We start from the raw sequence: 17229 nt of genomic DNA, 5'->3' as shown, positions 1-17229 counted from the left end.
CCTTTTGCATGTGATAGAAGGTGGGCGTGACCTTACCTGTCCAGGTAATAAAAGGACGAGTCATGCAGCACACCTCTCTTTTTTTGACTGCCTTCTTCATTTGACCAACTTCTAGCTAGGACTGCTCTGCTAGCTCTCAGCTAGCAGAAGCACTGGGATTATTCCCCTGTATGGGGTAGATCCACATGTACATACAGTGGTGCCTCGCAAGACGAAAAGAATCCGTTCTGTGATTCTCTTCGTCTAGCGGTTTTTTCGTCTTGCGAAGCAAGCCCATTGACGGATTAGTGGATTAGCGCTATTAGCGGCTTTTAGCGGCTTATCTGCTGATCGGATCAGCTGATAAGCGGCTTAGCGGCTTAGAAAAAGGAGGGGGGAAAGGGAAAAAAACCAGCAGGCACTCGCAAGACATTGTCGTCTTGCGAAGCAAGCCCATAGGAAATTCGTTTTGCGAAGCACCTCCAAAACGGAAAACTCTTTCGTCTAGCGAGTTTTCCATCTTGCGAGGCATTCGTCTTGCGGGGCACCACTGTATTTGTAACTAAGTCTGCATTCAGGAATCCAACTGTGAACTGAAGTGAGTAAACTTCTTTTATTGACTTTGAATAAGATTGTGGCGTCTTTATTCTTTTAAGAGGGATTCAAGGGAATTTACAAGGAACTACAGTGGTACCTCGGGTTACATACGCTTCAGGTTACATACGCTTCAGGTTACAGACTCTGCTAACCCAGAAATATTACCTTGGGTTAAGAACTTTACTTCAGGATGAGAGCAGAAATCGTGCTCTGGCGGTGCGGCAGCAGCAGGAGGCCCCATTAGCTAAAGTGGTGCTTCAGGTTAAGTACAGTTTCAGGTTAAGAACAGACCTCTGGAACGAATTAAGTACTTAACCTGGGGTACCACTGTATACAATTCAATCTAAGACAGACTGAATTGTATAATAGTGAGAGGCTCACACGAGCCTGCAACCAGCTATCTGCTGTGCAGGAAAAGGGGAATGTAACTGCTACATAAAGGAACTTGCTAGTGCAAGTTAGGAAGGATATTAATAAGCAATATATCCTCTCCTGCCACCCTGAATATTCCCACATTTCTCACTTCCCCCAACTGAACCCCCTTGACACCCCTCTTTTGTTCCTTCCCTGCAGAGCATTTCCTATCAGACGAAGCGCAAGTGCCACCACCCCATGACCAATGGGACACAGCACAAGCGCCCTCCGCTGTCCTAGGAAAACCCCCTGATCCTGATTTGATTTGATTTATTCTCTGGTAGATTTACAAAAAGAAAAACCCACACCAATAAATTTTAGAAGGGGGTAAGATTAGACACAGATGCACCAAGCATTTTTCAAAAAATAAAATAAAATGTTTTTATTAACAATTTCAACACAACAAATTATCAAAACATATCATATTCATTATTTCCCCCCTTCCCCCCTTCAACCCCCCCGAGACTTCCCTCAGCTCCTCTCTCTGATTTCTCAGCACATATTATTCTCTGCATGTTATCAAATTATACATATCCTTACATTATCTATCTACCCTGTTATCAACCAATAAATTTGTGTATGTTTATTCAAAACCTGCCAAGGAGTCCCATTCGTTTTGTTGTCTTTTTAGATAAATTGCAAAAAGCTCCCATTCTTCCTTAAAGTCACAGTTGTCCGTGTCCCGCAATTTGTATCTCAATTTAGCCAGCTCTGCGTAACCAAGCTTTTTTTTTTTTTAACCTCCCGCAAGACTCCTTGCACTCTGCTCTGCTCCCCCTTTCTTCCCACCCAGGGCAGTCTTGCCCTCTGCCTGCCCCTCAGAGTTGGCGCATCACCCGGGGCGGGGTCTCAGCCATGGCAGCAAACTCTCCTTCTCCTTGCCTGCTCTCCAGCAGCTGCTATGAGCTGCCCAAGGGAGGAGGCTGGCAGCAGCGGCCAGGGAGAGGCAACAGGGTGCTGCCTTGCAGCTGAGGCATTCACAAAGTAAAGGAAGGATTGAACTCTGATTAATAAGAATACACACAGAGGCTTGAACCAGCAAGACTCTGGGAAGGGTGCGTATAATCGTGTCTGCCTCCACCCTCTGGCCCAGGTCGTTTTATTCACAAAAGAACTTTTTACAGAGTGTTCGTAAGAACCAATCAGATTTCTTCTAAGCATTTCAACAAACCCACGCGGGGACAAAGTTAAACTACCAAAACTAATTAGGCACGGGGTAAAATCCCCACGACGGGGTGAGCTCCCATTGCTCAGTCCCTGCTCCTGCCAACCTAGCTGTTCGAAAGCACGGCAAAGTGCAAGTAGATAAATAGGTACCGCTCCAGCAGGAAGGTAAATGGCGTTTCCGTGCGCTGTTCTGGTTCGCCAGAAGCAGCTTAGTCATGCTGGCCACATGACCTGGAAGCTGTACGCTGGCTCCCCCGGCCAATAAAGCGAGATGAGCGTCGCAACCCCAGAGTCGGCCACGACTGGACCTAATGGTCAGGGGTCCCTTTACTTTTACTAAACAAAGAACAGAACTACAAAGAAGAGCATTTGGAGGTCATAAACAAGCAATATACATGATAAGAAGAATGGCCAGGAGGACAGCGATCATTATCACCTTCATGTGAGATCTGTTTCCTGGCCCTAAGATTAACATCCTAAGTTTAACATACTAGAAAGCTACTTCAAAGAAGCTTGCCCACTATCTTTGATGACCCAGGATGCCTGCCTGGGACAGCGGACAATGTACGTGACTTTTGAAGCAAGAGAGATGGAACAGGGATGCAGAGGTGTGGATTGACCAAGAATCATATCAAAATAGTTTAAACCCAGTCAACGCAATGCTTTCATTGCTGACACAGATGGCTTACTCTATATTTGTTATAATTCCTCATAGCAATCCCACCTGATCACTACATCAGAGGCTACTGCTGCTGCCGCCTTCGCTGGAGACAAGCGCCGTCTCACCCTCCTGCTGGTGGGTGAAATGGGAAGCCAGGAGTGTCGCTGGGCTATCAGGACACTTGGAAGGTATGCAATTAGGAATAGAAAGATCTCAATCTTGACATGTGCAGATGAGTTAGGGCTCCACTCTCTGCTTTGACTGCGCCTCAAAATCCCCCTCACCTCAAGGGGCGTGCAAGGTCAGGATCTGCGATTTGGAGTCAGCATGGAGCCCCTGGGCTGGGCAGGCCTGGTACGACTGCTGAGCATCTGGCTTTCTGTCTCTGCCTGGGCAACTGAGGAGGGTCTTGGGCTGGAGAATTGAGCATGCTGCATTTGAGCTTGGAGACGTCCGTCATGACTCAGAGCCCTAGAGAGGCTTCTCTTCCTCCTCCATGAGGCTGTCTAAACCCTGAATAAATCCCTTCTGTGCCCCCTTTGCCACTGGGAAGCCCCCTTTCTGGCACAGCACGAGCTGCTCAGTTGTTTGGGTCCTGGCCAACCCCAATTGACATCTCCCCTTCTGGAGTTTAGCAAGCGGCAATTAAAATACATTGCCGTATTTTTAGGGACACGGGTGGTACTGTGGGTTAAACCAATGAGCCTCTTGGGCTTGCCGATCAGAAGGTCAGCGGTTCGAATCCCCGCATCAGGGTAAGCTCCCGTTGCTCGGTCCCTGCTCCTGCCAACCCAGCAGTTTGAAAGCATGTCAAAGTGCACGTAGATAAATAGGGACCGCTTTCTAGCGGGAAGGTAAACGGCGTTTTCGTGCGCTGCTCTAGTTTGCCAGAAGCAGCTTAGTCCTGCTGGCCACATGACCCGGAAGCTGTACGCCGGTTCCCTTGGCCAATAAAGCGAGATGAGCGCCGCAACTCCAGAGTCAGTCACGACTGGACCTAATGGCCAGGGGCCCCTTTACTGTTTTCTTCCATCTATAAGACGCCCCCATGTATAAGATACCCCCTATTTTGGGGGACTCTGATTTAAGAAAATGGGGGAAGATCTATCCTTGTATAAGACACCCCCAAATTTTGGACATTATTTCTAAGGGGGAAAACCTAGTCTTATACACGGAAAAATACAGTATTTAAAATCAGGTTATGTTCATAGCAGCTGTTGAGGAAAGTTGGAGAGTGTCTCTCTTACTTGCGGGGCTTTTATCTCACCCAACCTGCCTCCCTCACCACACACACAACGACACACACACACACACACACACACACACACACACACACACACACACACACTTGCCGATGGCACCGGGAAGCTCAGAGCAAGACTCTGTGAGGAAATGCCTCTCCACCAAGCAGATGGCTGGGGAGCGGCTTTGTGGAAATACCAAGGGTGGGGGGAAAACATTATTTTGCTGCAAAGGACCCTGTGCCTGTCCGTTCCAGCTGTGGCCGGGTGAGCGCAGGGTGTTTAATGGACTCATCCTTCACCAGCAGCTGCCTTTCCCATACAGAGCCCTAATGAGGTGTTATTTAACTCCTGCGGAAAATTGGGCCATTGCAGCGGCAAACAGCTAAGGCTGCTTGTTGCCGGAGTTAATTGCTTCTCTTTGACGGTTCCTTTAATCATGGCCTGCTTTGGAGGCTATTAAAAAAGGGGCGAGGAGAGGCTGGGAACCACCCCGATTCTGTTCATTTTGCACAAGGATATGAAAATTGGGAAGACGCCTGCTTCTTGGGAGAAAAGCAATGACAAACCTAGATAGCATCTTAAAAAGCAGAGACATCACCTTGCCGACAAAGGTCCGTATAGTTAAAGCTATGGTTTTCCCAGTAGTGATGTATGGAAGTGAGAGCTGGACCATAAAGAAGGCTGATGGCCAGAGAATGGATGCTTTTGAATTCTGGTGCTGGAGGAGACTCTTGAGAGTCCCATGGACTGCAAGAAGATCCAACCTCTCCATTCTGAAGGAAATCAGCCCTGAGTGCTCACTGGAAGGACAGATCCTGAAGCTGAGGCTCCAATACTTTGGCCACCTCATGAGAAGAGAAGACTCCCTGGAAAAGACCCTGATGCTGGGAAAGATGGAGGGCACAAGGAGAAGGGGACGACAGAGGACGAGATGGTGGGACAGTGTTCTTGAAGCTCCCAGCATGAGTTTGACCCAACTGCGGGAGGCAGCGGAAGACAGGAGTGCCTGGCATGCTCTGGTCCAGGGGGTCACAAAGAGGCGGACACGACTAAACAATGAAACAACAACAACCTGAGACTTCCCCTGCATGGACATCACGCTTCAAGCCCCTCCTGGTTCTAGGAGGCAGTGGGGCAGGTGAAGATGGGGATTGTGAGTCTACTGACCCGTCTGTCACCTGAACAGCCTCTTCTTCTGTTACATCCTGTTGCATTCTGTTACATCTTCTTCTTCTGTTACACCTTGCAAGGGGTTAGACTAGATGACTGTAGTGGGTCCCTTCCAACTCTACCATTCTACGATTCTATGATATACAACCACCAAGTATCACAAAATAATGCACGATATTTCCTGCCATTTTCCTGCCAGCCACAGCGTGCAGAAAGAGAACGATTTAGACCCCTTTTTGGCAGACTCCTGCAAAGTTTATTTAGTAGTACAGTGGAGTGTGTCTGTACATATGTATTTATGCCACGTTATCAGTGACACGTTTTCCAGGTCGAGGTGAACTGTGGGTTGCAAAGCGAGATGGTGGGATAGTCTTCTCGAAGCGACCAGCATGAGTTTGACCAAACTGCGGGAGGCAGTGGAAGACAGGAGTGCCTGGCGTGCTCTGGTCCAGGGGGTCATGAGGAGTCGGACACGACTAAATGACTAAACAACAACAACAACTTTTGCAAGCAAGTTCTTTCACATTCCCCTTTTAAACACACAGCAGGTAGCTGGCTGCAGGCTTGTGTAAGCCTCTCACTATTAGGTTCCTGGTAAATCCCCTTATATCCCTCTTCAAAGAAGAAACATGCCACAATATTGTGTAAAGTATATAAAAGAAGTTTACTCACATCATCAGTTCACAGTTGGATCCCTGAAGGCAGACTTGGTTACAAAGTATATACATGTGGGACTATCCCGTACGGGAATAATCCCAGTGTCCTCTGTTGGCTGGAAGCATCTCTAGCTAAAAGCTGCTCCAACGATGGAAGAAGTCAAAAAGAGAGTGTGCTGCGTGCCTTGTCCTTTTTGTTACCTGGACAGGTAAGGTCACTCCCATCTCTAGTGACATGCAAAGGAAGTATGACTCCCAGCCAGGAGGAAACAGAAAGTTTTTGACTGGCTGGACCAAAATTCCCTCACATGTCCACTCTAGGAAAACAAGGAATGTTGTTCTTTTTATTATTATTATTTTTTTAATAGAAATTTTATTGCATTTTTTCCAGATAAAGGTAACCAGTCAAATATATAAAAGGATGTCACATAGAGGAGGGAGAAAGGTTGTTTTCTGCTGCTCCAGAGAAGCGGACACGGAGCAATGGATCCAAACTACAAGAAAGAAGATTCCACCTAAACATTAGGAAGAACTTCCTGACAGTAAGAGCTGTTCGACAGTGGAATTTGCTGCCAAGGAGTGTGGTGGAGTCTCCTACTTTGGAGGTCTTTAAGCAGAGGCTTGACAACCATATGTCAGGAGTGCTCTGATGGTGTTTCCTGCTTGGCAGGGGGTTGGACTCGATGGCCCTTGTGGTCTCTTCCAACTCTATGATTCTATGATTCTATGATTCTATGATTCAGTCAGATATACAAAGAAACAAGAACAGCAAGAAAATAAAAGAAAATCATTTCAAAACTTATTTCAGTCATCTATCGGACTTCCCCACATCTCCCACAATGCATTCTTAACAATAAAGTTATCAGCAAATTGTAACCTTGTTTCATGTGTTTCCTTTATACTTTCAAATCCTTGTATTTTAAGTTTAAATTACTTATTATCCATTTACCTTATAACCAAATATAATATCGTTTTAGACATTTAAACATTTAATCTTTTCATTAGTATTGCCTAATTTCAATATTCTCAACTCTCATTGCTGGAGCTAACCTTTCCTAATCATGCGAGTTTTATAGTTCATATAACTTATAAAATTTTTGCAGATAGTCCTTATATTTTTTCCAATCCTCCTCCATTGCTTCTTCTCCCAAATCTCGGATTCTGGCAGTCATCTCGGCCAGTTCCATATAGTCCATCAATTGCGTCTGCCACTCTTCCAGTGTGGGTAAATCTTGAGTCTTCCAATGTTTTGCGATAAGAATTCTTGCTGCTGTAGTTGCATACATAAAAAACGTTCTATCCTTCTTTAACACCTTTTGGCCGACAATGCCCAAGAGAAAGGCCTCTGGTTTCTTAGGAAAGGTGTACTTAAACACCTTTTTTAACTCATTGTAAATCATTTCCCAGAAGGCCTTCACTTTTGGACAGGTCCACCATAGGTGAAAGAATGTCCCTTCAGCCTCCTTACACTTCCAACATTTATTATCAGACAAATGGTATATCTTGGCAAGCTTGACTGGGGTCATGTACCACCTGTATATCATTTTCATAATGTTTTCTTTCAAGGCATTACATGCCGTAAATTTCATACCGGTGGTCCATAACCTTTCCCAGTCTTCAAACATAATATTATACCCAATGTCCTGAGCCCATTTTATCATGGCTGATTTAACTGTTTCATCCTGAGTATTCCATTTAAGCAGCAAGTTATACATTCTTGATAATAACTTAGTCTTTGGTTCTAACAGTTCTGTCTCTAGTTTCGATTTTTCCACCTGGAATCCTGTTTTTTTATCCAACTTAAAAACCTCATGAATTTGGGCATAATGAAACCAGTCCTGCACCTTATTCTTTAGTTTTTCATAGCTCTGCAATTTCCAATTATCTCCAGTTTTTTCTACTATTTCCCAATATTTCGGCCAACCGGCCTCCATATTGGGTTTTTTCCGAGCCTTGGCCTCCACTGGTGATAACCACCTCGGGGTCTTGCTTTCTAATAAGTCTTTGTATTTTGTCCAGACCATAAATATTGCTTTTCTGACAATATGATTTTTGAACATTTTGTGTGTTTTTACCTTGTCGTACCACAGATAAGCATGCCATCCTAACGAGTTATTAAAACCCTCCAGATCTAGGACATCAGTGTTCTCTAACAAAAACCAATCTTTCATCCAGCAGAAGGCTGCAGCCTCGTAATATAACCTTAAGTCTGGCAGGGCAAACCCCCCTCTTTCTTTTGCATCAGTTAGTATTTTAAACTTTATTCGGGGCTTTTTGCCCTGCCAGACAAACTTTGAAATGTCCTTCTGCCACTTTCCAAAACATTCCACTCTGTCCACGATCTGTAAGGTTTGAAACAAGAACAACATCTTTGGCAATACATTCATCTTTATAGCTGCAATTCGGCCCAACAAGGAAAGTTTCAATCTTGACCAAATTTCTAGGTCTTTTTTAACTTCTGACCAACACTTTTCATAGTTATCTTTAAATAAGTTCAGATTTTTGGAAGACAAGTTGACCCCCAGGTATTTCACTCTTTTAACCACATTTAATTCTGTTTCCTTCTGAAACCCATCCGTTTCTGAAAGTGTCAAGTTCTTTCCCAAAACCTTGGTTTTTTGTTTATTCAACTTAAATCCCGCCACCCGACCAAACTCCTGAATCAGTTCTAAAACTCTTTTTGTACTAGATTCTGGCTCCTGTAATGTTAAAACCAAGTCATCTGCAAAGGCTTTCAGTTTGTATTGTTTCGCTCCGACCCGTATTCCTTGTACCTGCCGGTCCTTCCTAATCATGTTCAGGAGTACCTCCAGGACCGAGATAAATAATAGGGGGGATAGGGGGCACCCCTGCCATGTTCCTTTTTCGATTTGAAACTCCTCTGTCACCACATTGTTCACTATCAACTTAGCTTTTTGTTCTGAGTAAATTGCTTCTATACCATTTTCAAACCCCCGTCCCACTCCCATCCCTTCCAAGTTTTTCTTCATAAACTTCCAAGAAATGTTATCAAAGGCTTTCTCTGCATCAATAAAGATTAGCACTGCTTTAGTGTTAATATTTGTTTGCAAGAGTTCCAGAATATCAATAATGTTCCTGGTATTGTCAAACAAATGCCTGCCTGGGAGAAAGCCTCAAGGAATGTTGTTCTTGACTGCTACTTACGTATCACACAGTCTTATATTATTAAGTCCATATTAAGTCATCATTCGGTTGCCATAGGAATTTAACATAGGATGGAAGGATGAATTGTGGCTGTATGGATTCTATACTGCCCTGAGAACTTTTGATAAAGGGTGGTATATAAATTGGATTAATAAAAATAAAAATATAAGCCTGCCCTTCACCAAATGGTTTCAAGGGCGCGTTACTAAAACATCACCGGCAAAGCAAGTACAAATTATATGACAAGCTGATTATTTTATTTAATTTTACTTATATCCTGGCTTTCTCCCGCTGTGGGACCCAAGGAGGCTCACAGCGTAAATCAAAACAGATAATTAAAGCTGAAACACACACAAGAAATATAAATAAAACCCCCCACAATTAATTAAGCAAAATCCTATTAAAAACAGCGCCGGAAACCACTGGAAATCGTTTTTATTTATTTAGTTATAAAAGTATTTCTAGGCTGCTATTTCATTAAAAAAGCAAAGCCACTTGCAACCAATAAATACATAAAACCATATCATAAAAACCATATTAAAAAGTTAAAAACAGACATCAATTAACCATTGTTGAAAAGTGTACTGATTGCCTGCATAGGCCTGGCGGAATAGGAATTTTTCAGCAGGTTTAAAAGTTTCCAGTGTTTCAGAGTTGGCGCAGAAGGTGCCTGCTGAATCTCTAGTGGCAGAGAGTTCCACAGGGCTGGGCCAATGACACCAAAGGCTCGGTTTCTCATTGCTATCAAATGAGCCTCACCAACTTGGGGAATGACCAACGGCACTGCTCCAGATGATCTCGGCCAGGCATAGGCAAACTTGGCCCTCCAGATGTTTTTGGGACTACAACTCCCATCATCCCTAGCTAACAGGACCAGTGATCAGGGATGATGGGAGTTGTAGTCCCAAAACATCGGGAGGGCTGAGTTTGCCTATGCCTGATCTCAGCGATTGTGCTGGGACAGAAGGATTTAGCAGGGACCCTGGACACAAGTTGTTTCGGGACCTTTTAGATAGATAGCAAGCACCCACATTAAAAGTTAAAACATTTAAACACGCCCCCCCCAACACCCCCCAAGCCATAAAAGCGAGTGGTTGTGTGACCCAAAGACCCCTCCAATTGTGATGGAGTTCTAGCAAGGATGTCCCTCCCAGATTGCAGGTTTTCCAGGAGTGTCCCCGCAATTGGTACCCCAGAGAGGGCTGGCCCTGGACAAGGGATGGAGCCTGTCTGAGATGGGTGGGTGAGTTTTCAGAGGAAGTAATAATAAAAATAATATTTATTATTTATACCGCGCCCATCTGGCTGGGTTTCCCCAGCTACTCTGGGCGGCTCCCAACAGAATATTAAAATACAATAACCTATTAATCATTAACAGCTTCCCTAAACAGGGCTGCCTTCAGATGTCTTCTAAAAGTCTGGTAGTTCTTCTCTTTGACATCTGGTGGGAAGCTGTTCCACAGGGCGGGCACCACCACCGAAAAGGCCCTCTGCCAGGTTCCCTGTAACTTGGCTTCTTGCAGGAAGGGAATCGCCAGAAGGCCCTAGGAGCTGGACCTCAGTATCCAGGCAGAATGATGGGGGTGGAGACGCACCTTCAGGTAGCTGCACTTCCTTTCCATTTGCTCCTTTCATTTACTTTTCTGTCAATTTTATTCCTCCTTGGCAGCCACTTCAGCTCTGGAAGAAGGTGAACCCCTTTACTGATCACTCGAGGAATGGTCTGGGAGAATGATTCTCTGACATCAGCTTCGTTGGACTGGTCATGTTGTGCGGATGCCTGATGATCGTCTTCCAAAGCAACTACTCTGTTGTGAACTTAAAAATGAAAGCCATAATGCTGGCGGTCAACAAAGGAGGTATGTTCAGGTATTGCAGCTCTGCGAAGGGTGAACTACAGTTCCCATGATGCTTTTTGGGGTGGGGGTGGGGATGTGCTTTGAACGTACCCAACCATAGTCTTTAAGGTTGCATTTGCCCAATGCAAAATACCATGCCTTTCCTTTTCTGAACAAACTTCTTTGCTCATGGAGGAGGTGAACGAGCTGCTTTCCCCCTGCAATAATAATAATAATAATAATAATAATAATAATAATAATAATAATAATAATACCTTTATTGTCATTGTACAACCTGTGTACAATTAAATTAAACAAGCTCAGGAGTTGCAATTCCTTGGGAAAGAGTTGCCTGTCGCCTCTCCCTGTCCTCTCAGCCTTTGGATCAGACCCAAGGCCCAAGTCAATCGCGGCAGCTTTGCAAGCTACCTGGTGCCTCCACCCCTGCTGGGCGCTGACGTTCAATTTGGCTGCGATTAAGTGGGCAGGTGGCTGGCTGCGCCAACTGCTTGCCATGCCCTTGCAGAACTGCCGTGGCGGAAACACCTTCTCTGGTCTTGCATAGCCGGGCAATGAAGGTCGGCTGTTGGGCAAGAGGACAGTGTCCTTGCCATGCTCCTTTTAAATAATATTTTATTAATTTCCCCAAAATAACAAAAGTAAAATAGCAACAATACAAATTCATAACCAAACCTAATAAAATTGACTTCCCCCATGTCCCTTCCCTGGTTCCATTACAGTGGTACCTCGGGTTAAGAACTTAATTTGTTCTGGAGGTCTGTTCTTAACCTGAAGCACCACTTTAGCTAATGGGGCCTCCTGCTGCCGCTGCACCGCCAGAGCACGATTTCTGTTCTCATCCTGAAGCAAAGTTCTTAACCTGAGGTACTATTTCTGGGTTAGCGGAGTCTGTAACCTGAAGCGTCTGTAACCTGAAGCGTATGTAACCCGAGGTACCACTGTATTTATCATCATACCGCATGTCCATTGTAAATTAAAAAAAAACACATTGATATTACTTATTGTCCATTCATAATGTCATTACAAGTAGTTCTAGAATCCTGCTAATGTATTAACCTATGCACATTGCTTCTGTATATATGCAATGAAGTCCTTCCAAACGTCTTTAAATTCATTGTCATCTCTTCCTCTTAGTTTCATTGTCAATTTTGCCATTTTAGCATATTCCATTAGTTTAACTTGCCAATCTTCTTTTGATGGAACCCTTTCTTCTTTCCAATATTGTGCTAACAGTATTCGTGCGGCCGTCTTTGCGTACTTGAATAAGTCCTTTTGTAATCCTGGTATAAAGGTAAAGGTAAAGGGACCTCTGACCATTAGGTCCAGTCGTGGCCGACTCTGGGGTTGCGGCGCTCATCTCACTTTATTGGCCGAGGGAGCAGGTGTACAGCTTCCGGGTCATGTGGCCAGCATGACTAAGCCGCTTCTGGCGAACCAGAGCAGCGCACGGAAATGCCATTTACCTTCCCGCCGGAGCAGTACCTATTTATCTACTTGTACTTTGACATGCTTTCGAACTGCTAGGTTGGCAGGTGCTGGGGCTGAGCAATGGGAGCTCAACCCGTTGCGGGGATTCGAACCACTGACCTTCTGATCGGCAAGCCCTAGGCTCTGTGGTTTAACCCACAGCGCCACCCACGTCCCTAATCCTGGTATATCCACTCCTATAATACCTAGTAGGAAAGCTTCCATTTTTTAAAAAACTAAAGTTATTTTAAACATCTTCATTTCATTATAAATCCTTTCCCAATATTTCTTGATGATTTTACAATCCCACCATCCTTGCCACGCTCCTTACGGGTTCACCACCTCCCAGGGGCTTGTCTTCCCCGTAACCTCTCAGAGATAGCAAACAGGCCAAGCTCCACCCAGTGGGTTTCATGGTGTTTGAATCCGGGTGCCACAAAACAGGATGGCAGAGATGAGGACAAAGGCCTTGGGGCTTCACCCTCCACCTTCCTGTCTCTCCTTCTTTCCCTTCATTCTCCCCTGCCCGCCCGTGAGAAGACAGCAAAGCTGGCAGTGGCTCTGACAGAATATGCTTGAGATCCGGTGGGGCACAGTGGTGAGACTGTCGGACTAGCCCCTGGGAGAGACCAGGGTTCAAATCCTCCCACAGCCATAAAGCTCAGTGGGTGACTTTGGACCAGTCACTGCCTCTCAGCTAAACCTACCTGCCAGATCAGTCTGCTGGATCAGGCCCATGGCCCATGTAGTCCAGCATCCTGTTCTCACAGTGGCTAACCAGATACTTGGGCAAGCTAGCAAGCGGGATTCGGACACAGGAGCAACTCTCTGCTCTTGTGGTTTCCAGCAACTGGCATTCAGAATTTTGGCTACCAAACCGCTCCCTGCTAATTCTAGATTGCTTCTGAGCAAGAAGGAAAAAGCACAACACCCACTACCGATCTGTGGGGGAACTTTCTATAGCTCTCCATTTGGAGAACTGTCCATTTATTCCTACTCTCTGCTGCCTGCTGCTCAGCCAGTTCCTGCTCCGGAAGAAGACCTTTCCTCTTATTTTTATGATTTTTACAATGCCATCTAGAATTTATGAGAGTTTCGCAAGCATGATGATTTCAAACGAATAAGGTAAAAATAAAAAGGTAAAGGACCCCTGGACAGTTAGGTCCAGTCAAAGGCGACTCTGGGGTTGCAGCGCTCATCTCGCTTTTCAGGCCGAGGGAGCCGGCGTTTGTCCACAGACAGCTTTCCAGGTCGTGTGGCCAGCAGGACTAAACCACTTCTGGCCCAACTGGACACTGTGACAGAAACCAGAGCGCACGGAAATGCTGTTTACCTTCCCGCCACAGCGGTACCTATTTATCTACTTGCACTGGTGTGCTTTCGAACTGCTAGGTTGGTAGAAGCAGAGAGTTCCTCAGCCATGGTGATATATGAAATGGGCTATCCCAACATTTATTTTGGGGTTCAGGGTTAATGGAAACAGGGATTTTCCTTTCTTTTTAGCATTATGAACTTTTGAGCAAATAGGTAAAAGGTAAAGGACCCCTGGACGGTTCAGTCGTCGCTGCAGGAAGTATCGCTGCTCTGTTCTAAGTGCACAGGGATAGACTTCAGGTGCTCTGTGGAGTGCTGAAAGAAACTCTTCATATGCTCAGAAGTACTTTTTCTTTTAGATATAATGTTGCTTTGTATTGTTGTATTTAAAAATTGGGGTTGGCTTTTCCAGCCCAACTCCCCGTCAACGGACTCTGTGTCCCCTAAGTCAGTTACTGGTCACAGAAGAATGGATGGAGGCAGGAACCAGTCAAAGCAAGGCAAATCTTTATTTTTCTGTTGCAACAGAGTCCCCGCTCCCCCTTGCAAGGGGCTGAGGACCCAGAACAAAGGCGTGCAAGAACTTTTAAAGACTAGACATCTCCCAGCCCCTTAGCCAAAGACCACCCAAAAAAGCATTATCCATCCATCCATCCCTCACAGAAAGACGTGGTCTCCAACAGAAATTTGAGAGTGAGTGTCTTGTCTCCTGTCTGATAAGTTACCTGATAAATAATGGCCACTGATTGCATTACTTGGGCTGTCTGGCCATTTCTTTGAGATGGTAAATACTTCAGTTCTTAAATTCACAGGCCCACCCTAGAGAACTATTGGGAAAGGTTTCTCCAATATCTTTCCTTCTGCAGAGGAAATATTTGGACTCATTAGGTGAGCCTGGGTGGCTTTTTGGGATCGTTCTGTGTGCTAAATTAAAGTGTAATTTTCTCAGGGACTATTTCCTAAATTTTGAAGGGGGAAGCACAGCTTTTCTGTGGAGCGTGTCTCTCTGTCTGCTTTCTGTCTGCACCCTAAAATTTTTATAGCAGCATCTTTGGCTTTAAGGAAGGGTGGGGCCAACGATGAGAAGTCTGCACGGCTGAAAGGTCTAAGTCTCTGCAGGAGAAGCACCCAGTTTCATTTTCACCTGGCCCTCCAGAAGCGGTGATTCCTGAGGTGCAGTTGCCTGGAGCATATTATTCTGGCCTTCGTTTTCTTCCTTGCTGCCTGCGAGATGCTGCTCTAAAGCGCGGCTCCTCTGTGCACTTTAGAAAAGCGCTTCCAGCAGAATTTATGGTAAATCTGAAACTTTTTGAAAGATGGGCCAGGGGGCTGCGAGCTTCCTGGGGCCTACAGGCTAGTTAAAAGTTTGGTGTTGGCTGTTCCTTCTCTTTGCCTTAAGCAAATCTCCCCATCTCCTTCCAAGTACTGTATTTGGCTGGAAGGGAAGGGACTTGGACCAGGTAGTTGGGCTTGTCTGATGGGATGGGTTAGGTATAGTTTACATTTGTACAGTGGTACCTTGGTTCTCAAACAACTTGGAACCCAAACACTGCAAAACTGGAAGTAAGTGTTTGGTTTATGAACTTTTTTCAGAAGCCGAACGTGCTCTATTTTGAGTGTTACACTTCCGTTTCGAGTGTAACACTGAGGTCTGTCTGTTTTTGCTATTTATTTTGCGTTTTTGCGGCTCTTTGTTTTTGTGACTGTGTGGAACCCAGTTCAGCTACTGATTGATTGATTGATTGATTGATTGTGTGACTGCAGTACATTGATTATTGCTTTCATTTTATGGATCCATGGTCTCATTAGATAGTAAAATTCATGTTAAATTGCTGTTTTAGAGGTTGTTTTTAAAAGTCTGGAATGGCTTAATCCATTTTGCATTGCTTTCCATGGGAAAGCGCGCCTTGGTTTTGGAACGCTTTGGTTTTGGAATGGATTTCTGGAATGGATTAAGTTTGAGAACCAAGGTGGGATTCAAGAGCTTTTAGAGTCTGCCCAGCAAGCCTTTTAAAGGTGAGAGAGCGCCTCAGTGGGGTTTTTCTTTTTTGCTTGCTTTGTTTGTTAAATTCAAGCCCCTTTTCTCCTCCAGACTGAAGATCCCCTGCTGCTCTCCATAATTTCTGAAGGTGGAATCTCTCCTCTTTACAGTTAACTGAGAATAGCTTTCATGGTATTTACCACTTATCTTTCTTTGGTCTTGCGTATTTGGGGCAGGAAGCTGCTCAAAAACGGTGTGGACTAGTAACTTGTTTGGAAGGCCGATTTAGAGCCGGAAAGGAGCCACAAGGACTGGGTAGTTTAAAGCTCTCTCTAAACATCCTCCGTCCAGTTTACCCCTTCCTTGAAAATCTCGCGGGAGGAACATCTTTTTAAAAGGGCCAGCTTTTAAAATTGTTGTTCAATGAAAAGTAGTCACAGGTGGCTGTGATTTGTAGTGGAAGAATGGCAATGGGGGCAGACAGCGTAAGAATCCTTTTCCTGTTTGGCTGTTTTGCTGCTCCCAACGCCACCTGCTGCCTATTTCCCTGCTCCGATTTCCTTCTCTCCTGCCTGCTGTTCCACCTCGCAGGGGTGTGCAAGTCTAGCTGAAGGTCCAGGCAGCCCTTTGCTTTGAAATCGGAGATGTTTGTTGCTTTCCCGGCTGGTTTCAGGCAGAAAAGCTCACCAGGGGCCAGGGAATGAGCAGGCCAGTGACCTCTGGGTTGCTGCCTCTTCTCCTGACCTCTGCATGCAGTTGATTCACCTCCAGCGACTGCCAGAACAGCTGATCTCCACGATGGGGCTCATACATGCTCAGTGGCAGATCATCTGTCTAGCAAGCACAGGGTCCCAGATTCAAGAGACGCCTGCTTGAAATTTGGGAGAGATGCTGCCGACCTGTGTGGGCAATATGAGGCAGCTTCCTCTGTCATTTACTGTGGAAGAACAGCCACAATAAAAAAGGTTGCACCTGTGAACGAAACCTCTCGCAACCATGTTTTCCCCGACTTTATTTCAGAAATCAGAAAATCTGACTTTCAAAAACTCAGTGGAAGAGCTGTACGATTTCCCCAGGTGTAGGTGGCTCGTTGTTTTGATATTCCGGCTGATTAGATTTCCCGGGATGCTTGCCAGTATTTCTGATTATTATTTTTTAATGTAAGCATGATAGAAATTTGTAAAATTACGTGTGGCGTGGAGAAAGGGAGGGAGAAAGGTTTTTCTCCCTCGAGAGCTCATAGACATCGAATGAATCTGAATGTTGGGTAATTCAAGATAGATTAAAAAGTACCTTCTTTGCATAATATATGATGAAACTGCGGAACTCCCTCCCACAAGAGGCAATGATGGCCACCAACTTGGATGGCTTGAAAAGAGGATTGGGCAGATTCATGGAGGAGGAGAGGGCAACTGATGGTTACCAGCCAGGATGGCTCTGCTCTGCCTCTTCCATTGAAGGCAGCATTGTGACGCGGCAGCTAAAAAAGCCAATGCAATTCTGGGCCTCATCAATAGGAGTATAGCATCTAGATCAAGGGAAGTAATAGTGCCAC

Source organism: Podarcis bocagei, assembly GCF_964188305.1.
Source record: "Podarcis bocagei genome assembly, chromosome: 1".
Taxonomy (NCBI): Eukaryota; Metazoa; Chordata; class Lepidosauria; order Squamata; family Lacertidae; genus Podarcis; species Podarcis bocagei.
The sequence above is the reverse complement of the archived record's forward strand: the minus strand, read 5'-3'. Positions refer to the sequence as shown.